The following is a 27,838-nucleotide window of genomic DNA, read 5'->3' as shown; positions in this document are numbered from 1 at the left end:
AGCAGCTCCGTGAGGCACAAACTGCAGTACTCAAATAAGAAAGTGCCCTGTCACAGATGTGTACTTTCTGGCAAAGGTAAGATCTTCCCATATCCTGTTCATCTCCCCTTCACGCTCCATCTGCTTCATCAAAGTCTTCCTTGTGTTTGTTTTTGTTGCAAAACAGTCAAACACAAAAGAGAAGCTATAAAGCAAAATAACTCCTTTTCTATTTCATACTATTTATTTTTCATCTTATGACAAATACAACTTTCTGTTGGCTTTTCTAGATGGAAACATCAGGCTGGTTAATTCATACAAGGTTGTTTTAAAATTTATTTTTATTATTTTTATGTAAGTGTTTAGAGGGGGATTTCTTTTTAAAATCCACCAGGAGGAAGTCTGTGAAGATTGGATGGGGCATGGGGGACAAACTGATGCTGGTCCTCGTGTATGAAATGCATGCCTTTGCTCTGCTGCTTCTAGGAGGGAAGTTGAAGGAGTTGCTGTCGCCTTGAGAATTCAGTTTGTGACTAAAGCAAGTAAGCAATCAGGAGGGCTGGGAATTGCTGGGAAAAGTGCATGTTTCCTGGTGAAAAGTTGAGGGAGCTGCTTCAGCTCTGCCAGTGCTTGCAGCAGGATTTCCAAGTTGGTGTCAGCGACAGAAACTCTGGGGGGAGCTGCAGTGCAGTGTGTTAGCACAGCTTCACCCCCTCCCTTTTAGCCAAAACTGAGCTTTAAAGGGGTGGCGTTGGTGTTGGCCGTTTGAAAGTGGAATTATTTTTGAGTGATACGAAAGGAAATTGGTTTGGTTACCTCTATTTCCATAAGCTGCAAATGTAGTAACTTAAGTGTTTGCATGCATTGTTCACCTGTGCCTTTGCTGGTCAAATTTGAGTGGTTTTTGTCAGTGTTATGAGGTTCTGGGTTCTGTGCTGGATATCCCCTTTCTCTGCAACAGAGAAACAGAAAGGTGGATAGAACTGCAAGACATAGGCGCCAGGTGTGGATTTAAGAAACCAAAACAACCAAATAATTTTCATGGCTTTTGAGTGTTGTTGCTCTTTTTTGAGATGGTGGTTACAGAAGGGGATGGATAAACTGAGACATAAACCCCTGAAATGTATGTGTGTTTAAAACCAAAACTGACAAAAGAGAGCCCTTAGCTGTGCAATGTTTATAAACTACGGGCGCGACCTTTTCTGTTGGCAAAAGACTGCTAAGAAGCAAAGCTGTCCAACCTCAAACGTAGGGATAGAATCATTGAAGAAAAGCCTTATCAAAGGCTGACCTGGAGTTTGGTTTTCCTCACCTGTGGGAGTTATCCCTGGCCCTGGAGGCTGCTGAGCCATGCTCTCGGCTGGTATTTCAGGTGCAGTGGCAAGGACAGCCTGATCAGCAGCTCCTGTTTTGTGTTGGTTTTGGGAGCTCTGATTCTTCCAAGGTGTTCTGTTCGCTCAGCAAGGCTTTTATTTACTCATGAATGAGGGAATAATTTAGGTAGCTCCTCACGCTTGAGCCTGTGTGAGGAACTGGACTGCACTTAGCAGTCCCTGTTCAGGTCAGAAGCGCCTCGTGGTTAGAAACGTGTTATTTATTCTGGTGAAGCTGTGCTCGGTTTCACCAGAGACCTTTTCAGTAAAAACTATTACTTTATTCTGAAGGAAAACCCCCGTTTGAGGAAGGTGTTTGCAGCTGGGGAAGTGGCGAAGCCGGCGAGAGGCTGGCGGGCACTTACAGACCTCTTGCTGTGCCCCAGGCTCCCCCCGCCCCGGCTGAACGACCAGCTCGAACCAGGGCACAGCGATCCGGTCCCCGGTCCCTGTCCCGGCCGCGGGCGCCACCCGGTGGCCCGTCTCGACCTCACAGCCCCTGCCCCGGGCAGGTGCTGACACCAGTGGGAGTGATCCCGTTGACAGTAAGGTGAGGACTCAGTTCCTCGTGTTGATCTGCGGGCAAAGTACAGGCGTATACTTTGTCACCTCCTTCCTGGCTGTCATCTGTCGCTGGAGACTAAGGAAGGTAAAGCACAGGTAAAATTAGGGTTCGGACTGTGAGCGAGCTACTGCCCTCATGGCCTTTCATCCTGAAACAGTATTAGGTGAGACAACATCTTGCAGAAGCAAAGATTCCCAAATATGGGTGGGTACTGCAATGAGTAAGAAATGGTGCTTCAGGTTGGTACCGAGATGGACAAGAAAAGCCCTGACCCTTTGTTCTTAAAAATCTTAAGTCTTTATTTTAGTGTCATCTCAAATATAGTTTTCAGTTCTTTTTTTTTTTTTTTTTTTTTTCAGTTAGAAAGAAGTAAGTGCTTCTGCAGTGTACCAGTTTAATGATAATAAACAGTGGTGTAGCGCTAGATGTCAGTAGTGCTTCACCAGTTTCTGTGTCAGAACTTACAGGCTTTATTTGCTGCTGGCTTTTGGCGTACGATGCCCTCCCCTTGTTCTGTGTTTTCCAGAATAAACACATAGAAGTATGCTGTCCTTCAAAAATACATTTTCTCTTTGCTGTCCTTGGTGAATAACCATTTTAGGTCACCAACTTACAAAAAGGACATGTTTTCTGACATTTCAGTAGGTCAAGCATAGGCTTTTTTGCCCTTAGTGGTCAATCGATAAAAGTTGCATCTGGGTTTGTAACTTGGCAAATATCCTTGCTATGTTGTTCCTCCAGCAGATGTCAGGGGGGAATTCATCCACTCTGACATCTGCTGGAGGAACAGCACAGCAAGGAACAAACAATCCAGGAGGTTCCTGGAAAAGATTGGTGGTAACTTTCTGACACGGGTGATGGAGGAGCCAACGAAGAAAGATGTGCTGCCAGACCTTATACTAACAAACAAGGAAGGACTGGTTGGGGATGTGAGGATAAGTGGCAGCCTAGGTTACAGTGACCATGAGATAGTGGAGTTTAGCATCATCCAAGGAGGAAGCAGGGCAATAAGATGTCAACCCTGGACTTCAGGAAAGCTAACTTTGGCCTCTTCAGTGGCCTTCTTGGAAGAATCCCATGGGAATAGGCCCTAGAAAGAAGAGAGGTCCAAGAGAACTCACCTTTTTCAGGCTCAAGAACACTGCATTCCCATGGGTAGGAAATCAATCAAAGGGGGAGGGAGACCTGCAGTCATGAACAGGGAACTCCTGTCAAAGGTCAGACACAAGCAGAAGATGTACAGCAAGTGGAATTGAGGACAGGCTGCTTGAATGAATATAAGGATGTTGTCAGAGTATGCCAAAATATAATGAGGAAAGCCAAGGCCCATTTGGAATGATATCTGGCCAAGCATTTCAAGGACAAGGACTTCTTCGGATACATCAGTAATAAGAGGAAAACTATGGAAAATGTGGGCCTGCTACTGAATGGAGCAGGGATCCTGGTGATAGAGAACACAGAGAAAGCAGAGATACTGAATGCTTTCTTTGCTTCAATCTTCAGTGCTAAGGCCAGTCCCCAGTAATCCCTGACCCAAGAGACAAGGGAGAAGATCTGGAGAAAGGAAGACTTTTCTTTGGTTGAGGAGGATGAGTTAGAGATCATTTAGACAAACCTGACTTCCACGAGTCCATGGGCCCTGACTGATATATCCACAAGTGCTGAAGGAGCTGATGGGCATCACTGCAAGGCCACTCTCGATCATCTATGAGAGGTCATGGCAATCAGGAGAGGTGTCTGAGAACTGGAAGAAAGCAAATGTCACCTGAGCCTTCAAAAAGGGCAACAATGAGGACCCTGGGAACTTCAGGGCAGACAGCCTCACCTCAGTCCCTCCTGAAAAAGTGATGGAACAACTCATCCTGGTGGCCATCTCTAAACATGTGGAAGTCAAGAAGGCGATCAGGAGTAGTCAGCATAGATTCACCAAAGGGAAATCATGCTTACTTAACCAACCTGATTGCCTTCTACAGTGGTATGACTGGCTGGATAGAAGAGGCATTGAATATTATGTGGATTTTAGCAAGGCTTTCAGCACTGTATTATATGACATCCTTGTAGGGAAGCTCAGGAAGTGTGGGCTGGATGAGTGGATGATGGTGAGATGGAATGAGAACAGGCTGAATGGCAGGTCTCGGAGGGTTGTGGCCAGTGGTGCAGAGTCTAGTTGGAAACCTGTAACTAGTGGTATCCCAAGGGTCAATATTGGGTCTGGTATTGTTTAACAGCAGCCTTGGACACAACTCCAGGGAAAGCTGTCTTGCATGAGGAACTTCTTATTTTTAACAGTATTAGTAAATCAAGAAGAAAATAAGTTCTATGTAAGGGAATGCTGCATTTTAATGAAGTGTTATCACTGTATATTCCGCAGCTGTGCAGTGTAGGTATGCACATCTTGTCTACACTCCTTACGCTATCAGTTTAGAGATAGAAGACAAGAGCTGTAATACTTGCTTTTGTGGCATTTCTGTGCCTTCCTTTTGGGAGCTGTGTTTTTATGATCAGCTACACCTGTCACACCAAGTCAGCTAGCCTGGAGAGTAACTTTCCTTTTAGTGAAATATGTGTGATCAAAGTATGACCTTTTAATACATTCGTTTTCTGAGATTTCTTTTTAAAATGGTGTTTCTGTGTACTAGGCTTGCTTCGGTCTTCTGACTTTGCCGGCTAATTTCTTTGTGCTTATTTTAGGTTGGCGCTATTATATTCCATACAGGGTAAGACTTGTGCAAAACCACTAGGATGTTTGTGGTATTGTGGGAGAGCATAGTGTTCTCCATGGCAGTCTCGGGTTAAAGAGTAATTCATCCAGGGCTGGGTGTTTCTCCTTTGTGAAGCAGCTTAAGGTGTCCTCAGGAAATATTTCTGTAAGAACAGAAATAATTCATGTGAACATGATGTAAGATGTCTGCAAAAACCCCTTAGCAACAGATTAACTTTTTCAGCAACTTTAGTGCATAAAATATTTTATCGGTACTTGGTCACTAGGGTGTGGGACGGTTTTTGTGGACAAAATTCAGACGTTCCGATTGCTCCAAGTGAAAATAAGTAAAACCTAACAGAAATTACTTTTCTTAATTATTTACTTTTAGGCTACTGGTTCATGAGTGTGGCTACATCAAGTAATGGTATACAAATATGTTCATCTGGTATTATTTTGCAGGAGACGGCTTTACACTGAGTTTTGCAAGCGTGGGGCTTCCCTCTGCTTTGCAGGCAACTCTCAGAGAACTAAAGCAAAGATTAAGAATGCAGATGTGTTTCTAGAAAGTAAAGGTGACAGGCAGAGAAACTACAAGAAAACTTCTTTCCTAGGGAAGCTTGGCAAAGGCTGTGTTATGTGGTAGGAAGAATCCAAAGGAAGTTAACAGGGTAGACAGGACAGGCTTTTAAATATATTCCTGCCCTCTTTCTTGAGCAGAGGAGTGAAAGACTGATATGTGTGCACTTGGGAGTGTACTATCGCCCTCCTTTTTGGCTGGGATCTCTGAGTGGTGTGGTGGTGGCTCCTCAGGCTGTCCCATCTGATTCCCATCAGAGCTGTCACTGTGGGAGGACTCACAAGGCCTTACACAAAATTATGTTGTAAACCATCAAAATCTTGGTGCTGCTTTCTTGCACTGAAGTTGTACAGCAGCTCTGCTGCGCTTTACACCAGTAAAGTATCTGTAGATACTCTGTGTACACAGACTTTCTTGAAAACAAGTACAATTTCCTTTTCCTTCGTGATTATTTCCAGTACTAAATGAAGATAGACAAAGGTGACTGGCTCTATTCTCTCCCAAGAATGAATAGTAGAATAGTAGAAAGTGTTGTGGAATGATAATGTGGGCAATATTGGTCTTAAACGCTTGAGAAGACAGATAAGCACTGCAGGTATTAAGGAGTTATCATATACTTGAACTGTACAAACACGTTTGTAATTAGCTATGGAAAATTATATCTTCCAGTCAGATACTGTTCGCTGTATGGGTTGCTGGCATGAGTATCTGGTTGCTTGCTGCTAACAAAGTAGATTCTATAAATGTAGCTACGTAAGTAAGGATTTAATGTACTTAAAAGTGATTTCAGTAAAATTATTCATTTATTCTTCTCACTTTATTCTCAATGTATCCCCATATGTTAGTAGCAGACCTGAGTTGAAACAGCAGGACAGATGAATTTTTAAAACAAAAATGAAGGTAAAGATGCTGTACAATTTCTTAAATTGTTCCTGAAAGCTGAGCTTCATCCTGTCCTCCAAAATAGGATTATGAATCTTGAAGGATTAAATGCTCATTTCAAATCTCTTAATGAATGGTGATTAATTCTAGTTATTTTTTTTTCAACGTGCTTGTCAGAAAAATAGCTAGCTAATGCAAGAACCTTTTCAGATCTATGACGGTAAAGCTTAACCCTGCGATGTGCAGATCTGGACACTGTGAACTCCTATTCTGGACAGGTGCAGTCAGTAGAACTGAAGTCTTGCTGATACTGGCATGTGTTTGAGATCCCATCTCACCTGTGGGCATAGTGGATTCCACTGCTGATTTGTGTTTTTTTTTGTCATATTGGCGTAATGAGTTGTGCTGTGCTGATGAACGGTGGTCAAGAATGAAATAGAAGAAAGCTTGTTAAGAAACCCTTGTGTTCCTTCTGGAATCACAAACGAGTCTGGCTCCAGGTTTATATATGATTTAGAAGAAGATTGGGCTGGTGAAGTTAAATATTACCTGGGTGTGTTTAAACATGCTTGGGCACTGCAGGCAGTGATTTTCAAGGTCATTCCTAGGGCCCTCAGGCATTTCTGGGCACAGCTCCCTTTCCTGTACCCTGTTCCTCCTGATCTGTTATACATCAGCTTGTCCTCTCCTTTTACAGTTTCTGGTGGGCTTTCCTATAGTCACACCAGAAATAAGAGCAGGTCCTCAAGTAATAGGACCTTCCCCTACCTCTGCTTGGGACAATTTTAAAGAAGGGCCATAAAAAAAACTCTATCATCTCTTCTGCTTTCATCTTTCATCGGACTGTGGTGGTGAACTTTCCAGTGGTGGAATTCACCAACACATCAGGTGGTGAATTTTTCAATGACCTCCTGTATGCAATTTCAGAGATGCGTTTCCAATGGTGTCCTAGAAATAACCCATTTGCATACATAACCTGCCCTAGAAGGCTCTAGTGAACCGCAAAAAGCAGGAGGTAGTTTCACACCAAGAGGTAAATAGTTGTCTGGTCAGATTTAGATCTGCTGAAAGACTAAGCATGGTATCAGCACAAACCGTAGTGTGTGCTTCTTCCCAAAGTGGGAGGAGCTTTGGAGGTAAGAGGCTAAGAGTTTCAGGCTCCTTTTCCCATTACTGGTCTCACGTAAGACTGTTTGCAAATACTGGTTCTCAAATCCATAGAAATTAATAAAGTATCTGAAACCTTCTATTAGCCTTCAAATAGTATTTACAAATTTTATTGTGAATATTCATTTTATTAACTTGGTCATAAAGTATTCCAATATTCAATATGGAATTTAATAAACTGCAGTGTTAAAGTAAAATTGCTGGAATAGAAACAAAGTAGATGTAAGTCTTCCTGGAGGAAGATAATCATAATCTAGCGGTAGTGGCAGAGACAAGAGGTCACTGTCCTCACAGGAAGAAATGGGGTGGATTGGGGAGGAGGAGATTTTTTTGTACTGTGAGAACTGTGCTTGTTTTGAAGTGAAGGGTAGGAAGAAGTTAGTGATATACAAATTGTGGAAGAATGGACTATAGAAACAAATAAGTAAATTCTCTCAGTAGGACACGTGCAGTCCAGGGGGACTTTTGATTCACAAGGTAAAGGAGTGCTGTGCTGGTAAGGGCGCTTGTGCATGACTTGAGAAAGATGGCTTTGTCCCTGGTTTTGCTGTTGACCTTGCACTTCTGTATTTCTTGCTCTTTTCATCTTCTGCCTTGTATATTTAGACTGTGTTTCTTTGTATTGTGGCCAGCCTGCTGGAGAGTGTGCATTCATGCAAGACCTTGGCCAGGGACTGAGGACACTTTTGTCATAGAAATGAATAGTCTTTAGAATGCACAGGGCAGCTGTAGAGCTTAAGATGGAGGTGACACTCTTTGGTGCCATTTTTGATAAGCTGGCAGCAGTGTCCTGCATATAAAGAATTTTTCTTACTTGTTTTTGAAAAGCAGCCTGCTATCCTGCTATGCAGCAGGGGAATCAAGGGCAGCAGCCTTAGTAGGGGTTTGGAAGACACTCGATTGTGTGGTATCTAGCAAAAGAATGCTAACCAGTCTGAGTGTTCCTACAGCCAGGGCTAATCAGGTATTAGCCAGAAGAGCTATGGGGCTCAGATAATAGAGGAGTTTAATAGCTACTAAGCTCAGCTGTGCTGCAGAATCCTGCATATAAATGCAGGTATAGAAAGGCATCACAAAAGGTGCTGTTTTTAACAGTTTTATATCTTCTAATTGCTAGATATGAGTGAAGATGTGAATCTCTGTTAGGTTCGAGTCTACCTCTCCACAGTGATGTACTGACATAACTGAACCTGGAGACTTTTGTATTACAGATAAAGCTAGCTACCTTATCAGAAGTGGTATTTGAAAAGAAAAGTTTTAGAAGGTGGCTTGTTGCAGTTTAAAAGCAGAAGATACCTGTGGGTAAGGAACCAAGCAAGCTTATGTACTGTTGAGAAAAGAAAATTGAAATCAGAGTTCTTTGAAACAGAGATTAACTTGAAAAGAATGCTTTTTTTTGGAAAAAGAACAGGGGAGAACAGGACTAGCCTAGTGCTGGCATCTCCTGCAGGCAGACATATGTTCTTGTCCTGGTTGTAAATTGGTCCAAATGGAGCTTCCTTACCTGGGACCAGCACATGCAGAGGATGTGGCTTTAGCAAGGGCTGTGTGACTTGGACATGTCAGTGATTCCTCAGCCTCTGAAATTCGTATTATACCAAGATGCAAGTGGTATTGTCTTGCCTCCAGCTTGGAGGAGAGAAAATGGGTCTGGAAAAACTAATGCAACTTCTTGTCCTATGACAGAAGATGCTCACCCAGCAGCTAGCTGTCATCTGATGTTTGTTATCAGCCCTTTCCTGCTTTGGGAGCCTGAGATTTAAAAGCCATTCTACTGCTAGGATCTTTCTGTACAGCAGAACAGGATCCCCATAAAGCACAGAGCAGCCTTTCTGACAGCTACTGTAGGAAATATCACTAGGAAATGTAGCCTGAGGGTATGAGTACTCTGGGAGCTTTTTTGTAACTGTTATTTCCAGAATAAAGCTACTAATTTTGGCTCTTAATTCTGCTCGTGTTCATTAGGCAGATTTTGTGCCTTGAAATGTGTGCTGTTGAGTAAGAGAAGGGTAAGAAAGGTCAGTGGGGACAACCTGAGAAAACTGAAAAAAAGGTAAAACTGGTAAAGTGGAGCAGAGTAGTGAAGAGGGGGTGGAGCTGCTCTGGTTTTCAATCTGGGAAGTGGTCAGGCTGGAAAGTAAGGAACAGTTGAGAAATGAGTGTTAGCTGTGAAGTTGCTGAGGATGGCAGTAAGGAAAACCCACTGTGAAGACCCTGACAAGAGGGTGTGTGGGGATGACAGTGGGTGGAAATGTAACCCTGCCTGAGAGGATGGGTTAAGAGGAAGTGTTTGAAGCTCTGTGAGCAGAAGATGAGTTTTTTTTCCCTACCACTTTGGCAATTGCTTCTTGTGCAGATTTTTTTCATTTCCAACTTTCCATGAGTGGGTCTGACAGATGTGAAAGGATTGTGCTGGAGCTGTCAGGGCACCTGGGGTTGATTGGTAGAAAACTGCAGCTCTGTGTTTGCACTTGCAGGCTTTACCTACAGATTTTGAGTCTGTCTGTGTGGCAGAGCATGTTAAGGAAAGGCCATGCCCAGTGGCCTTTTGTGGGCTTGCTTTTTTCCTGTTGTCCTTCTGTCTTTTTTAATCCACGGGTAAGTGTAGGCAGCAATCTGTAAGAAAACTATAACCTGAAGCAACAAAACTATTTTAAGATTTGTGTCTTGAACTTCTCATGTTATGTCTTCACTGCCTCAATCAAACTGGTTTTCATTTTAGTAGTAGGCGCTTGGATTTTTAAGCCATTATTGCAAGGATGGAAGTCACTGTTACCGTTCTACAGACCACAGGAAAGTGAGTCCCTTTTAGGGAGGAATACATGCAAAGGGTTTAACAACAGCAGTCAATTTTGTCCTTGGAATTGTGTCCAAAAGCAAGCTGTTTGCCCTGCACCCTGGTAGGTGTGCTGTGTCACTGATCGTTCCTTTTTGTTCACTATATTCTTATGTGTCTCTGCAGCTCCTGCTGCCTTTGCCAATCCTGTTGAGGTGAGCCATTGCCAGCATCCGCTTCAAATTCAGTGAAGCTGTTTTGCAGCAGCAAGAGGATAGGAGAGGTGCTTTCCTCTACTTACCACAAAAAAAAAAAAGCTTCTCTTGAGTTTATTCTGATAATCCTCCGGGTCCCTCTCTGCAGCAGGAAGTGTTTGGGATTAGCTGGGTTAAGTATACTCTTTTTTGAGCGCTGGCTGTTTTCTTTTGAAACTGCTCTTAAGCAAAAGTTGCCACTGACAGCCTCTGCAAGGTTAAGGATCTGCAGCCAAAGCCAAGTGTCCCTGGAGATGTCTTCTTTGGCTGGCACAGGAGTGTGGCCTTGTAATATCTGCTATAGCTCTACCCTGTATCCATTTATTGCAACACTGCTAATAGGAAATAATATCTTTCACCATTTTAATGATAACAAGTAAGCATTCTGTCTTTGGAGGGGGAAAAAAAATAACCTAAGCCTTGAAGGGCTCCCTAGAAGATTTTTTTGGTCCAAAGAATATGAAATCCTGAACTGGCATGTATTAGACACAGGATGTTGTGAAAGGGTAAAGAGGTTTCAGAGGTACAACTTAGTGACTGCTCAGAAGTGGTGACCTCAAGGTATATTTGCAGTAAGCATTCAGCAGGTAGCTTCACAGAGTTATCTAGTGAAGTACAAACTGAAAGGTATTAATCAGACTGTGACAGTCTAAAACATGTTTATCAGAAGCTCCTGTCTTACTTCGGTAAAGTTTTTAACAACCTGCCATGCTGGTAAACTAGAGATGTAGTTTCCTGAGTTATCAAAGCCAGTTAAATTGATGTTCTAACTCTTTCCAAGTGAGACATTACACATGTTCACTGTTGCTCTTGCTAGTAATATTGGATCCTGTTTGTATATAAAGCACAGAGAGATGATTCATTCCAAAATTATGGTGTGGCCCTTTAGAGAGAAGCAAAATTGGTGTTCACTCTAACCAGTTTATTATAAATCTGAGTCTCCCAACAGCAGTAGCAAAGTACTCCAAGCACTTTCTGGGCAGTGTTGTGTTAGCTGTGTGTCTTGGAAGATGTTATATCACATCTGAGTCCCAACGCTGGGAATAGTTATTCAGTTTTTGTGATTGCCTGAATTGCTTGAATGTTGGAATGCAAAAGGGATGGTGAATATGTGTTTCAGAGCAGCACCTCAGGGCTGCATCATCTACTACCCTTACTAGCTAGAAAGGATGACTAGGTGGCAGACTCACTTTATGCCTTTTTTAATGCCCTTATATGAGAAGGGAGGATGTTACAGATCAGTTTTCCTTCTCTGGATACCACAGTCCAGATTAACTCCTTCTCAGCCACTTCTATACTATGCATGAATGTGCTTAATCTGATTACTTTTTGGGGCATTGGGCATCTCTGGGTGCTTCAGCCCCCTGAGCTACTGTGATCCTGTGAGTAACAGCTCCAAGTTTCCCCTTATGCTGAGGAAAAAGCAGTGTCTACAACCTGGTGTACTCAGCCTTTTTCCTGTCTCTGGGGACTTGTTGGGTTTGAAGGTTTAGTAACCTTGGAGTGCAGCAGTGTGGGTCTGATCTTTGGTGTCATTTGGTTCTTAACATGGGCAGTAATGGATGTGAAGTGGCAGTTCTTATGGCTGTTGTGGCTTTAGGTGTTAAAGGAATATTGCTTGTTGTGAGAAAAGGGATTACAAGTTGGTACCTGGCAGACAATCTTATATTGTTCCTTAAAACTTGGATACACAATATAGCTGCTTCTGGAGTGTATTTCTTCTGGGTATATGTGCCAGTGTTGACCCTATCTTAGTACATCCCACATGTTAGCTAAAGAAAAATTGAAGTCAGAGAAACTGTATTTGCTGCTCTCACAGAACTTCTTGCTGAAAGAATAATAACTATAGTGAAGTATTTAAAGTTAGGAGTCAGTCCAGTATTTGGTTAAATATGAGAAGCCAGATAACTTTGTAAGGAAAAATGCTGATGTAATATCTTGAATAAGATAATCTTGAGTACAGACCCTCTCACAACCTGGGAGGGAGTTGCTAGAACTACCTGGATTAAAAAAAAAAAGAAAAGTTATCAGAATGTCAATGAAATAGGGACAACATTTTTCTGGAAGTTCAGTTTCTGATGGTAGGATTTATAAATGCATTCCATAAGCAACAGATGCATCTCCTCTTATTTAGAGCTTGAGTGGATTTTGTTCCTCATACTATGGTTATATTTGAGCACTTTTCACTTTTTTTTTTTACATTAGTGTTTCATTATTTATACATGTCCTAAAGTCTCATTGAGTTTGGGTGGAAGCTGGGGAGTCTCTCTCCAATATGTTGAGCCTGCGAGTAGGTGAAGAAACTATCACTGCTTGCAGCATGGGATACACTTCATACCAGAAGGCATCTTTTTTATAGTAATGGAAAGATTTGTGGTTCTGTGTAGATGTAGGTAACCTCAGAGTAACTTCTGTCAGCAGAATCTGCCTTGAATTGTTCTTTGCCTCACAAAGAACCACAAAGAAATCAAAGGCCTTAAAAAAAAACAGGGCTGTTAAAGACCTTTTCTGCTATGAGTGTTTTAACTTATTTTGTTGCTAGGAAGCTGGGTCATGCTGGGGTAAGTGCAGTGCTTGAAATGCACTACTGTAAATTGCCATCCCTCCAGACTGAACACTGAGGTTTTTATTTTTTTCAGAAATCTATTAAATATCAATGGTAGGACTTTGGAGACAAAACCGTATGTTTGTTTCCCTTTTTCTCTTCTGCCCTGTAATAATGAGCAGGCACTGCTATTAAGATGGAAAGAGAATTTGTTTTTATCTTATGTTGGTAAATCAAAACAAGAAAAAAACACCTAACCCCTTTGAAAGGTACAAGTCCAAGTTAGTTACTTGGAGATACTGATAGTCATGCTGATATCACTTCAAGAGGTATCCTTCTTAATTGCTCATCTGTCAACTAAGCCTTGCTTCCCTGTGGAAATTCTAAGGGAAATGAAAGGGTCTTCATTAACCTTTCACTGGATGATGCTATAGCACAGTGTGCACTTTTAAGAGCCATGTGCCAGCTCTGTGTTATGCAGCTGAGGACTAAGGTTGAACAAGTTGGTAACTAACATGCTCCTGCCACATCACCTCCGGAGAAGTTACTTTCATTTCTCTAAAAAGGAGCTACAGCAGCCTCCCTGCAAAGGGGAGAGGCTTTTATTCACAGCTGTGCTTTGCAGCTGGGCAAGCCCCCACAGTGACCCTGAAGGAGTAGCTTAGAGCTCAGAGTTGGCAAGGATCTTGTGATGCATCTGCTTATGGAAGAGACCTCAAAGAAAACACTTTTCACATCATCCTTCAGGAAGATCTCTAATCTCTCAGCCAGGTGGACAGAAAAGTTCTTCCTAGCAGGGGGCTCAGTATAGCTGTTCCTCAAATAACCTGAGTTCTGGGGTATCATTAATGTTTCTATATACTTTTGCTTGCTTTTTGCTAACACACACTCTTAGGATAGAACATTGGTTATTTCTGCTTTGTCATGTGTCTCCATTCAAAAATCACAGGAAACTGTAGATCTAAATGCTGTGTGTTGTCACAGTGCAACAAATCGTGGTGATAAAGCATATTTTGAAGCAGTTTGTGAATTGCCTGTTACCAGTGCACGGGGGACCCAGTATGAACTTGCTGGAAGTGCAGACTTCTACTTTTGGCACAATCACGTTTTCAGATATTCCAGTGGGATTGCGGCTGACACTTGGTGTTTGTGCCAAAGACTAAATTTTAAAAGAACGTTGCCTTATAATGGCAAGATTTTACCTGTTATTGTGCTGGTAGAATGTATCAGGTATTACTATGCTTAAGTACTCTATTTTAATGTGAGAAGATCAAAGTGCTCCACATACAAACTATAGGTGGAAAACTGATGCGGTGTAGCTTCTGTTCATGCCTTAGATATTTTACCATGTTATTATAGGTACTCTGGGGGGCAGAATTTTCTTATATTATGGTTGTGCTAAGGCCCAAGATTTGTGTTTCTGGAGTACTGAAAATCCTTCAACATTTCTTGTCTGTTCCAGGCTGCAACAAAAAGCATCTGATTTCCTAAGGTTGCAAGGTTAGTAACTGTGGGCTTTTTCTTCTTGCTTTCTGAAGTTCATTTTTGCTATTCAGTTTTTGAGTAGCTATGTTGGCTTGCTTCGCCTTCTGAAAATAGGGAGTGTGTGTCCTCTGTAGCTGCATGACCACTGAATACTCAGACCTGCTTTAAAATTGGCCAAAACTGAAATTACATTGGATTAGTTAAAGCTCATGCAAGTAGGGGAGCTGCTTGGTAAGTACCAAGTAGGCTTTTCTGTGAGCTAAACCAGATTGTCCAAAAGTTGTGGCCTTTGGAATGAAGCCGCTGTGTGTCATAATTTGCTGTTTTAAGGTGGTATAAGGATTGAAATGCATGCATAGCTACTGGAAGAAGGGGGTCTGGTACTTCTGCTTGCTGCAGTAGGACTTTGGCACTCATGAAGTCTCGTGTTTGTGGCTTTGGTGCTTCTGAATGCACTTGAGGTGCATCCTCCCTGATGCATGCTATTGTCTTTGTCAGGGTAGCATGTGTGCCCTTCTCCAGCTCAGTAGTTTGGTGCAGGCAGCTAATGGAGTGTTCTGCACGTTTGTATATTAGAAAAACACCCTGGAAAGGCTATTACTGAAGCCAAAGGTTTGCCTTTGCTTCATGCTGCTTGGAAGATACTGATGTATGTGCCATGTACACTTATGTCCTCATCACACCTTGCCTGAAATATGCACAACCTAGTTACTGTTCTATTGAAACACTAGCTCCTGCTTATCTGCCTTAAAACAAGCAAAACCATCCTTCCTACCACACAAGTAGTGAATATATAAATGCCAATCAGTATTGAGCTAGCCCGGTCCAGATTTCATATTCCTACAGTGCTGTATGTATGTAAACCATGTCAAACTGTAACATTAAACCAGCTGTCTATACTTGGCAACATTTATTGTAACAAAATAAAATGGCAGAAGTGTCTCTCAGATCAGGTCTTTAAAGCAGAGATGACTCTATAGATGAGGCTTTAAAAAAGGCCCTAAAGTTCCTGACAAACCCATATTTTTTTTGTGTGTCACTTTGCTCTGTTTCATAGAATCTGTATTGTAGAAATCTATTCCCCCCCCCCAAAAATAGCCTGTACCCCTGCACTTGTTGCATTCAAGCGCATGTCGTTTGGTAATGTTGTCACAGCAGACTTTTATCGCCTTTGAGCAATACTGCCTTTTGTTAGATTTCTCTGCAGTGCTACACCTATACCCAGTTGCACTTCATTTCACTGGTCATTAGCTTTTGCTTAGTCTAACTCTCATAAATTCAATAATTCATTTGATGGGTTAAAAAAACAAAGAAAAGGGATCAAAGAACTAAAAGTTTTATGGAGGCTGGAACAGGAATCATTGACTATTTTCTCTGTTATTGATGTATAATCTAACATTGAGGAATAAATATTTATGTGATGCTGAAGAAGTAGGACTGAGAGATTTCATTTGTAGGATGAGCAGTTGTCAGCAAGTCCTGCTGGAGATTACCTCTTAAATTTAGGATCCTGCATGTTAGGACCTGGTGTTAGAAGCTATTTCTCCTGCCAAAGTGACAAAATATAAGATTTGGGGCTGAAGCACCATTATGCATCACAAATTTCTGGATTTTTATTTTCAGTGACTGTACTTTCATTAAAGTTATTTAAGCTTGTATTTGTGTGATTATGACTTTGCAGGTGGAAATGTCAGAGTCCTACTCCTACCTCCTTCTTGTAACCATAGAGGAAGGGGTCTCATACGCGAAGTGCTGTGGATTCATCCTCATCTGGGCTTTCACAGATCTATACGTATGCGCACGAGGATTCTCAGCCCCTGTCTTACCTGATTCTCTATGTTTCCACTTGCACAACCCTTCATGAGCATGCAGGCTATCGAAAATGTCACTTCCATGTGTTAGACAATTTGATACTTCCATCCCCACTGTTTATCCTGGTATTTGCATACTGTGGCTGAATTGACCAAACAGCTATAGGTGAAAAAAAGCTGTTGTAATGGGACTAAGTTGCCTTGGTTGCAGCACCTGAAGGCCTTTCTGCTCCTTAATGAAAACCCCTGTTTGCAGACTTCTCACTTCCCTGACCCTGTTTTGGTGGATGAGCCCTAAGAGTCCATCCTTGCCATGCTGATGCATGTGGATGTGTGCACACATGCTCCTGCATGCATGCAAAGCTCTGCTGAATGAGAAGTACTCGTGGACCCAAATCTCAGAAAAACAGTGCTTCATTTTGTGTGGTGTTTCATTTTATTGCCCATAGTCAAGTTGGGCATGTTGCTGGAGCTCTGGCTTGCTGTGATTGTCTTTTGTAGGTTCTGCTCAGGACTTTGGGGAGCTCTACGTACCCAGGAGCATGCAACCATGTCCCCTAACTGAGGTGATGATGTGCAGAAAAATTAAGTAGTCTGCGAAGGGGTTGTAGTGATAGGGACAGCCATTTTGACATTGCAAATATGATAAATCGAGAAGCTCTTGCTAAAAGATTTACCTTGCATCCAATGGGCTTCATGCATCTGTCTTAGTGCAAGAAGGCTGAGTAGAGGTGTTGTGTTGACAGACCTTTGGTAATGCCTATTCTCATTTTGCTACCTTTTATGAGAGCTTGTGAAAACTATTAAGAGAAGGTATAATCTTCCTGGAAGTAAAGATTCCTGCTGAACACTAATGTTCTTGCGATTGGTGTGAAAGAAAGGGCTCTATTAAACAATGCAAAATGTCAATTGAAAATCCTGTTAAAATTCAACATGCTGAGCTTAGCACTGTGCTTCAAATGAATAAGATATGAATTGTTTTATATCAAGACATGAAGCTTGCTGTTTCAGCTTGTTTCCTCCAATGTTGAGCTGTTAGCTCAACACAAGTGCCACCAGGGCTGAAAAGCCACAGATGGGATCCCAGAGGGATGAGATGACTGAGCTGCCAGCGTGTGCTTCAGGAGTGTTTCTGGGCTGCAGACTTAGGGATGTTACTAGGAGCCAAGTTCCTGTATTTATCCCCCCATACTCTGTGGGCTTAATGTTAATTTTCCCCCACCATTTTATGCTTTCTTTTTTGGTGTTTGTGGTGCATGTATATGTAGGAAGAAGAAGAAAAAAAACCTCCTTTGAAATCTGTAATTATTATCTGAGTCAATCAAAACCATAATTCAGTTCAAAATCTAGCAACTTTATTCTTGAAGAGATTTTTATGCACTGAGATACATTCAAGGAAGACATTAGCTACATGTTGGCAAAGTATCTAAAATGGTGAGGTTCCTATTTGGTTCCTTCTCTGGCTGTTACCACAATACAAGTAAAGGAGAACAGTAATACTGCTATGGGTCGGCACAGGAATGGGAGATAGAGGGGGTTCTGTGTGACACTAGGTGGTGCTTTGTATTTATATGGGTGGCACTGAGTGCTTGTGTCACTCTTGCTAATTGCTTTGGCATTGGTTAAGGCTTTTTAATCTATATCAGATTTAGTCATGGTCAGATAGGATAGAGTTTGTTACTCTGGAAAATATTGGTAGCACTCCAGTTTAAATACTTAAATGAGACCACTCAAAGTATATCCTATCATCTGTGAATCTCAAAGTACTTTTTTTGATATTAACTGATTTCACTGGGTGACAGTGAAGCTAAGTGAGCAATACAGCCACTTTATAGATTATTAAATTAGAGCAGTTAGATTTATTGACTGCTGGAAATCACGTAGTGAGGCAGTGACAGGGCTAGGAATAGGGTCCAGGAGTGTGGGCTTGCAGTTCCCTCTTCTGTCTGGTAGATAAGGATTCATTTGGCTGCAGGTTTTGTAAATAAAATTGGAACCAGAAGGCTAAAGCTGAAATTTAAGGAAAATAATTTCTAAATAATACCTAAATGATAAAGGTGTTAACCTAGGCTTGAATATGCGAACGTCACATGTTTCTTAATATAGAAGGCAGTAGCTGGATATAGTGGTATAGACCCCAGTTTAATTACGGTGATCCACAGAGCCTTAGGGAGTCTGTTTGCAGATGGCAGCACCTGCTGACAGGAAACCCTTACATTACCTTTCTCTGAACCAGCAAATTTCTCTTCCTATTGCTTTTCCTTTCCTTGTCTGATTGGGATGGAAAAGAGCTCAAGTTATTTGCTAGAGTTTCATTCCCTAATCTCCTCTTGCCTTTTGGGTATTGCTGTGATTCCTGCCATGGATGATCTGCAATTACAGCCCTCTTCCCAAGCAGGTGGCTGATACCTGGCTCAGCTAGTAACAGTGCTAAATTAATTATTGGAGGTTGTTAAGCACCACATATTAACCCAGAGGGAACTGTGAGAGGCAGTGTAGGATTTTTAGGTGCTCCCTCAGTGTTTGGCTGTGCCACCTTATTGTGGTCTCTGAAGATGCCCGAGCTGCTTCTTGTGCTGTGAAGGTATTCCCATTCTGATCTGTCAGAAGAATAAGGAATATCTCTGGAAAAGCAGATGGTGGCAGATAGCTAATTAATGCCATTGGAAAAATGGCACATAGTTTGGGAATCATGTGGAGAAGGCTGGTTTGGTAACACTGATATTTTTAGGTACTTGTAGTTCACAGTTTGTGTGATAAAATGCAGGGGTTGATTAGCAAATGCTATTGGAAATCAAACTGTGGGAAGGAAAATGGTTATCATCTATCTCTGTGCAGCGGAAATTTGACCTTTCTTTACTCTTGTTCTGTATGTCAGCGATTGCATGGGGCACAAGGAATATAACATTCCCTAAAGTGAAAACTGAATTAGGAGCCAGTTTTAGCATAGACTACATATTTTGAAGTAGCAACTGTAAGATTGTGCATGTGTGATGCTAACCAAATAATATTCTCTGGTTTGGGGCTAATGGTGCGTTTAAACAGTCTCATAAGTGCAGTTGGCTGAAGTCATTAGGAGATGAAGCAAACTTTGCTGCTGTTCCGCACTTGTATCTCAGGGCAGTTATTTTTGCTGGCTGCTCTGAAATATGGCGATGTCCAAGTCCACTGCCTTACAGCCATCTGAGTCTTGTGACATGCTCTGGGACCCACCAAGCCCCAGCTGTAGCTGTATAACTGGAAATTCCTCAAACAAATGAGCTTAATTTTTTCAGAAGTTACTTTCTGGTGACAGAGTTGTTTAGTCATTTTTTGCTTAAATTGCTGCCCTTAAGACTCTTCCCATCTGCTAGAGACATTTTGGAGACTAATGCACTTGCTCTTAGTACATTATTATTGTGAAAAGCTGCAGGTTGCATATTTGCAATGCAGCGGTCAGGCCTTTGCAGCTGCTGTGGCTTAGAATTTCTTTGCTTATGTAGCATTTTTTCAACAAATGGACTGTACAGCTTACTAAATTAGCCACATCATAATGTTTTCATAGATCTAGTCTTTTTCTCTAGCAGTTTGATTAAAAATGGCCTAAGTAATGTTGAAGACTTCTTGAGAGGTGCAATAGGGTGGAGAAGGAACTCAGTGGTGTTCATCTACAATCTGAAAGTACGATGAGCAGGTGAGAAACATGCTGACTTTGTTATGATTACTTTACAATAGGTATTTCCTTGTGACTGGAACCATAACTTCTGTCTTGAGCAATCTTAACCTGATTTCCATCTGGATTATGGTGAGGGTATAAATATAGATTTAGAAAGGAGTCCAGAAGGAAAAATATTGCTATAAAGCTGTATGGTGCTGGAGTTCAATGACAAAATTTTCTGTATAAGTCTGCAGAGACTTAGTGTAAATGGCTTGATGAACGGTGATTATTATACCAATCCAATTTCAATGCAAATATATGGGCAGCATATTCCAGTATCGTTACAATTTGAAATTATATGAAAGTATTTGAGTGATTCTTTGGAGGCTGTGCTAATGAAGTTATTACAATGCAAAATCACTATTATAGGATAATGGTTTCAGTGCAAATCTGTATATTAACTGTATATGATTTCATATCACTAGACAGGCTGTGCTATCATTTAAAATAAAAAGCATCTTGCTGAGAAATTAACATTGGAGTAAGGACGCGTTTGTACAGTGACAGAGAAGTTCTGATGTTTGTAGGACTGTGTTAGCCTTGTTGTATATAGCAGCTGTAAACTCTTCATGGAGTTTTGAAACACAATTCATATATATGTGTTAGTGCAAAGCTGGAGTTGGAGTGCCGATCTGGCCAGCCCACCCTAAATATGTGGAAGAGAGGAACATGGAGATAAAGCATAGGAACTAGCTTTAAAAGAGGAAAAACAAAGTGATGGGTTTGAGCTATGGACAGAGCCATTAGGGTAGGCGTTGGGAATAGATTCTTGAGGGTAAGGGCTGTGGAACAGATACAGTGCAGCTTCAGCTGACCTCCGGGGAAGGTTTATTTGTGCTTCTCTCTATTTCTTTTCTGTCATCTTCCACCAGTTCATCCATTTCTGCCTCTGACACTTCTCCTTGTATGTTTCTCTGTCAGATGTTTAACACAGGTAAGGCTGAACCCCCCTCTTATTACCTGGCACATCTTACCTGCCATCAGGCTGGCAAGCCACGGGTCACTTGTGTTCTTCCCTCTTGTCCTCTGTAGGTACATAAGCTGTTCCTTAATCCCGCTCCTCTTTCTTTAAACCCTTTGTAATCTAGCCCACCTTCTCCCCCCATGCGGCTGGAAAGGTTGTGTTTCTGTAAGGTTAATCATCAGCAGGGAACTTTGCTTGAGACCTGCTGCCCTTCATCCTCTGACTCCTGCCTATCTCCTCAGCCTTCAACTTACTTTTTTCCCTTTGGTCCATCTCTTTGATTCCTTGCAAAAACCTTCAGGCACCTTCTTTTAATGCTCCTATAGGCTCGTGACCACAAAGCAGCTGAAAACAGTGCCCCAAATGCTCGTGTTTGGTACAAGTTGTTCAGATCTCAGAGAAGGTTTAAGCCCAGGCAGTGTACCTGCTATCCTCTGGAAAAGAGGTCGCATGTAAGAAAGCAGCTTGCCTCAAGCAGAAACTCCATTTCCTTTTGCTTTTGCTTTTTTGATATTTTTTTTTTATGTATGTAGTGTCTTTCTTTCAAGAAGCAGGTGTGGGCTGTCAGAACAGCAGGTTCAGTCCATCTCAACTGCAGTTTTGCCTGCTTCAAAAAAAGAGACAGCTGCTGTCTCTTATTGTCTTAAAGATTATTGAGTGCGTCTGTCGCCTGCTCCATAAAAGAAGGAAGATATCTGAAAAACATCATTTACTGCTAAAGGAAAAAGAATTTCGCATAGGAAATTATTTCACTTTCCCTACTATTCTTTTTTCATAAGTTTTGGGTTTTGGTTTTTGGTTTTGTCTTTCTCCCCTTCCTTGGGCTTCTGCCTGTAGTAGAATATAGCAGCCACGATAATTTTATCCTCGAAAACTCAGACATCAGGTAAGAACTTACAGCCAGAAAATGGCAGGGTCGTTCTAAGACTTCTCACTTCCTGAGGCTGTTTGTTTCATAAAAATTATGGCAACACTTTATATGTTTTAGTGTTAACACTTTCCAAAGTACGTATGGAACCATCCAATCCCATGAGCAGGTAGTGTGGGTAACCACCGAGTCTCACTACCTGTTAACCTTTTTGCTGCTAATTCTTCTAATATTTGTTTATGATATTTAGTCAATCAATATTATGACTTTTTTGGAAGAGGGACTGTGTTTTCCATGCAGTTTCTGTACAGCAGTTAGCACAGTGTGACTGAATCTTTACAGGAGATTTGGAAAAGTAAACTGACAGAACAACATTACAATGGAGAAAATAGCTGATGTTTTTGATGCCTGGGGGCCAATCCTTATTGCTTTTAGGGCTGATTGATACTGCCCTTGCTCTTATAGTGAATACTTTGGTTTCTGTGGGGAATTTCAGCAGCTCTCGGCCAAGTTCCGGTTTCTAGACTCCTCTAATGGTATTACATGGGCTTGATGTAGCTAATGTCCTGTGCGGTACTGCTAAAACCAGATGAAAATCAGTGGTCTGTAGCTCTCCTTAAGCATGTGCTCCCTCCTTATGCTGCCAGTAATGTATTCTTGTGCAGCTCCTCACACAGATGTACTAGCTACAAAATCCTCCAGTAAAGCAAATGCAATAGCAGCTGCTCAGCAGGGAAAATCCAATTGTCTTGCACTGGGCAACTATCGATAGTGTAATATTTTTGATTGTTGCAGAGAGAACGATTTAATTTCCTTCAAGGCAGCCTCAGTCACTTTGGTCCCTTTGCAAAATATTTCTTTCCCTCCAGCTTTAGATCTCTCTTTTGCTGAGACAGGTGTTGAGGAGAGGGATGCATCATAAAGGAGAAAACGTAACGAAGCTGCAAATGTACTAAACCGTTGCAAGTAAAATAATATACTTGAAGAGTATGATCTGTAGGAAGTGAAAAAAACATCAAGTGATAGTAAGAGTACTCAGAGGAAATTGGTATGTTAAGCCACCTCCTCACTGAAAGGTGACAGAAAGGAGTTAATAATTTAAGGCAGGCATAGAGGGAAAACTTAAGCTATTTTGAAGACATACTGAATTATGACCCTCAGAAGTGAAAACTAATTTTTCTGAGGGAACACAATGAAAAAAAACCAAGTTGACTACTAATGGCTTTTTTCTTTCTTTTTTTTTTTTGTTTTTAACCAAAAATAAAATAGTATTGGTCAGCCTGTAATACTGAGTCATTAAGAGAACTCATGTGTCCCCTTCTTTTTGTGTTATTTCTCTAAAATACTTAAATAGCAAGTGGATAGGTTGTGATTTTTACCTAGCATAATAAAATTCAGAGTAGTAAAAATCAGAAACAGGAATTGAAAATAGTGTCTTAATAAATTGCATCAGGATGAATACATAGAAGTAGTATTGTCTGGACTCCTCAATACTTAAAGCCATTTTGCATGGCTCTTGTTTCATGCTGTTAAACACTATGTTATCGAAACTGTCTCTATAATTAACATCAAACATTAACAGCATGACTGTGGGAGTTTCCTCTTCTGCCTGCCTATTGGCTATGAGTAGTTATCCCTTCCTGTAGCATTTGGGCCAGCAAAGCTCTGCTTGGCTAAGAGTATGGGGGGAAAACTTGATTTCCTTCACTGGTACAAAAGTGTTAAAGTTATCTGTCTGGTGGCTGTGCAGAGAACTCGTTGGGTACCTTTTACAGTCCTCATGAGGAGGTGGCAGTCAGTGGGATAAATTGGCATTTGGTGATGTGGCTCTTTAAGAAAACCACATCAGGGACTGAATGCCTCTGTGTTGTGTCGCAAATGGAACAGCACTGTGAAGCTGGGCCTGCCTTTCTATTCTCACTCACATCAAAGATCCTTGCAATGGTGTAGTCTCTATGCTATGTTATTGAGGTTATTTCTGTTGTTTGCCTTTTCAAAATAATGTTCTGGCAGCTCTTGTCTGTCTTGGTAAAACATCTTTCTTACTTGAGCAGAATTTGCTAGCTCAGTGGAGGTCCATTACCCTTCAGTGTTGTATTCATGTACAAAAATGTTTTCTGTAAAGCCTCTATTAGCTGTGATTTAATGGTTGTTCAATGCTGCTGTTTTAAAAGAACCTCCTTAATGTAAGAAGTCTTTTCTTCTCAGTTTGACACATGAAATAAAAAGAACTTCTTTGTGTAGGTTGACTTGGACTTTGCCATGTTAATGACTAGCTAATCCAGGTCCAAAAAGTAAAACCTTGGAGCTGCTGCCTGATATAAATATAAAAGAGTTGCTAAGTACTGAAGCAAGAGCTTGGCTCAGAAGCTGCATAAAGTTGAGCTAGTCATAGCCCTGTGCTTATGTGGGTTTCATTCAGACTTCTATGTTGCTTACCTGTTGTGGCCTTAAAATTGAGGATTAAAAACTTTGTATACGACACTGCATGAAAGGTGAGTCAGCCAAATGAGAAAAGAGCAAATAACCAACATTGCATGCTGTCAGACTTTGGAAAATAAACTCAGGCTATGTGCATTGGAAGTAATTCAGCAGGCCAGATCCCAGAATAACAAACATCTGCATGTGCTCCAAATGAGGTGAAAAATTGCTAGGTGTATGAAGCCCAGATACTGCAGGAACGGGGCCAACAGAAATAAGTGCTGAATACAGCACCCCCTTGGCAAGGCAACCTAGAGAGAATGTACTATATTAGTACATTTGCTACTAATTATTTTGAAAGGGCAAATTACAGATGGATGTGGTTTAAAAGATAACAGAACAGATAACAGGTTACTGTTGTGATGGGCCAGAGTGCAAAAAAGGGCATCCCCAAATGTCCATGTGCACTGGAAGCAGGGTTTTGACAATGGTATTGGGGGAGAAAAGGAGGCCGTGGAGTGAGAGGAGTGCTTGGGGCTCCTCCACTGCAGCATACCCGAAGCTGCTTGCAGCAGTCCAACATCATGCAATTCTGAGTTGGCTGTGCAGGGTGAAATGAGGACAGCAGCATATCTGTCTTTTCATAATGTGCATGCGTGATAAAAGGGGAAGATTCACTATTAGTCAAATCTAGTCTTATAAACCTGCAGGAGGCAATTTTTTTTTTCTCTTTTCCTGGCTATTAATTCTATGCAGAAAAGACACTTTGCCAATATTTTCCTTTCAATCCGGAGCTATAGGCACTTTTTCCAGAGAAGTACTTGAGGGAACACTCGAGAAGAGGATGCCATATGGTCTCCTTAGGGGTGTATTTCAGATAAAGGATTTTAAGCTTTAAGTTTATTCATCAAAATGTGCTGTGTATGCTATTGGTGTACAAGTTATTTTCTACACAGTGGGGAGAAACCCACCTGATGCCTTCTTGCAGGGCATTCAGGTAATGCATAAAATGTGAGACCAAAGGGGGATCTGTAGGCATGACTACTGCTGATGCAGGCTTCCCTGGGCTGGAGCTGGAGTGTCTTTGCTCCTCCTGTCCGTGCATAGGTAATATGATTTCCCCTTTAACTATGGTTCCACAAACCCCAAACATGAGGAGTCCGATACCCAATGCATCATCTGAGCTCCTCTGTCTCTGCTCTGTCTCCTTGTGGTCCTGTAAAATTCCCCTGAAGGAGAATCTGAAGGAGAATTAGGATTGCTTATGTTTTCTCTGTGACTTTTTATATTTAGGAAAGACAATTGCAATATTAACTTATTTATTTATTTCTTTGACAAGATTTTGGATTAGGTGGTTGACTGCCAGAGTTGGGTTATGGCTGAGCTGCATTATGTTCCCTTCCCCCTCCCAACTTTCATGTTTTAGTAAGTAGTGGTGTTTTGTTGTTCTTTTTTTTTTTTTTTTTTTTTTAATGTGGAATACCAGAACTGCTATTTTTGACTATCTAAATTTATTAAAAAAATGTTTGTATCCTCTAAGGGATGACTCAAGCATGTAAAAAAAACCCCCTGCAATGTCAGAAGCTGTTTGCTCCCCATGCTGTCTCATGAAAGGCTGTCCCTGGAGCCTTTTCCTGTGTTGAAGCAGCTGGAGAAGCCCTTCTCCCTGCTGAAGGGGAAGAGACTGACAGAACAAAGTCGTTCATTGCCCACTGTGTTGCTGATCCCTCCTCAGCCAGCTGGTTTCGAACACAGCCTGGTGTCAAGTTTGTATTTCAGAAAGCTAATTATGCCGCAATATGTGGATAGCTATAGTTGAGAATTCGCAGCAGAAGTTCCAAAATAAGTGTTTACTGCATTGCTGTGTATTTGTTTTCACCTGTGTAAGATGCTCTAGACTTGCCTAAACAAGGTGGAGAGATGTTTTAAATGAATCGAGGTGGAAATGAGGTATTGGTTTTTGGAAAAAGTCTTCTAGATATTCAGGAACAAATAAATTTGAAACTTAGTGAAAATAGTTTGACATGTTTTACCCCTGATAAGGCAAAAGTGGCAAAATGCTTGTGTCCTTGGCATATAGAGCCTGTTCATCTGCAGGATCTGCTACATTCTAATTAAGGGCTCAGTGAGGGACCTGACCCACAGTTTGGAGGTGCTTATTAAATTCCTTTGGTTTCAGCCACTTGCTGTGATAATACAGGATAAAAATTTTACTTAGAGGATAATAAGAAACCATTCTTGTTGGAGACTTTGCTGCGATATTTTCAGAGGAGATATACAAGTTCTAATTTAATGCATAATGAATAATCTAGTTTCCTGTTTGAAACTTAAGGCCTTCCCTCAGCACTGTTTCATGCACCAGCTGCTTGTGATGCCTCTCCTGTGGCAAATAATAAAAAAAAAAAAAAGGCATTAGTAGCTCAAGAAAATTAAGAAATACCAAGGTCAGGAGACTGCTGACATGGATAATGAAAGAAATCAGGAAGGTGAGAGGGCAGACAGAGTATCAAATGTCTTACAGAAGGCTGAAGTGGAAATTTCATTGTTGAAATGAGCTGGGATAAGATCAGGCCTCTGAAGATGGTTGATGGAGGTTGGCATCTCCACTGCAGATGCAGGGAAGGGTAGAAGTGGCTGTAGGGCATAAGCGGAAATCTCTCCAGGCAGTGCTGCAAGGGCGATGCGTCAGTAGGATGCTGTGAAGAAAGTAATATGTTGAGTCTGGCAAAACAGAAGGGAACAAATTGTAAGCTGAGGTAAAAATTAAATGAAAAAGAATAAAAAATACTTTTACTTTAAAAGCGCTAGCATTTTGAATTTGGAGGTGAGAAGTGATTTGAAATGTTTTTTGTTTAAGCAAACACAGATATTGAATATTTTTAGAAATGGAAGAACTTCTTATTTTTAATTTTCAAGTTTTAAACCCCATTTGATCTTTCCTTAAACAACTCAATTAAATGTAAAAGAATAAAATTGTTCTATGAATAATTTCAGTTAAAATGATTTGGATTTGATCAAAATATTTTGCTCATCTGTCCCAGTGAATAGCATCAGATCAAATGTCTTACTGTGTTTAAAGGCGGATTTAGGATGGTGTCTTGTTGCACAATTATTGATGAAATTCTTTAAACATTTGTCACCTTCATACTGTGTGCAATCCAGCTTCTCCCACCCTCAGGGTAGGAGAGCTCTTGAATATTCTGAGTGAATTAATTAGTGCACCAGTGGTGATTATTTCTACCACCTCTGGACAGTACAAAGTTTTTGTTATCTTTCACATAGATAGAAAAAAACCCAACAACAACCCCCCCCAAAAACAACAGAATAAATGACTGGAAAATCATTTCTGAAAAGAGCATGATAATGAATTATTAACAGCACAAATAGCAGTGTCAGGGATACTTGTTTCAATGGATATGTAGTAAAATTAATTCTACAATTAAGAGAAGAATTAATGATATAAACTGCTGTTATAATGATGTTTTAATGGCTGGAACAGACTTATTAGAAAACAGTTAATTTACCAAATGCAGTCCAAACCCTACAGGAGGTTAAATGTAGTCCTTAAGACTAAATGAGTTATGCAAAGCTTTGGCATTTAGATTTATATTTGAACTAAACTTTTTACTTGAATTATCAGTAAATATTAGATTAAAACTCTCTTGCTAAAAGTACATTATCACTTCAGGTGACCTGAATTGAGACTATAACCTCCAGTGACATGGTCACTGTATACTTGCAGTTTTGCTCATAGAAATAATTGGTTTCTT

At 41.1% G+C, this 27,838-nt stretch overlaps 1 long non-coding RNA gene across 1 annotated transcript; it reads left to right on the top strand.

The window, feature by feature from the left end:
- The first annotated feature begins 100 nt into the window (after window positions 1–100).
- Window positions 101–27,376, top strand: LOC133223259 (uncharacterized). Its single transcript, XR_009728505.1, has 2 exons — window positions 101–301; window positions 25,609–27,376. It is a non-coding gene; the product is annotated as an uncharacterized LOC133223259 (long non-coding RNA).
- Window positions 27,377–27,838: the final 462 nt, after the last annotated feature.

Source organism: Neopsephotus bourkii, unplaced genomic scaffold (genome assembly GCF_033783945.1).
Source record: "Neopsephotus bourkii isolate Nb327-2 ecotype Australia unplaced genomic scaffold, CSIRO-AGI_Nbou_v1 NB_1634, whole genome shotgun sequence".
Lineage (NCBI taxonomy): Eukaryota > Metazoa > Chordata > Aves > Psittaciformes > Psittacidae > Neopsephotus > Neopsephotus bourkii.
Note: the sequence above shows the minus strand (reverse complement) of the source record. Positions and strands in the feature narration are given on the sequence as shown.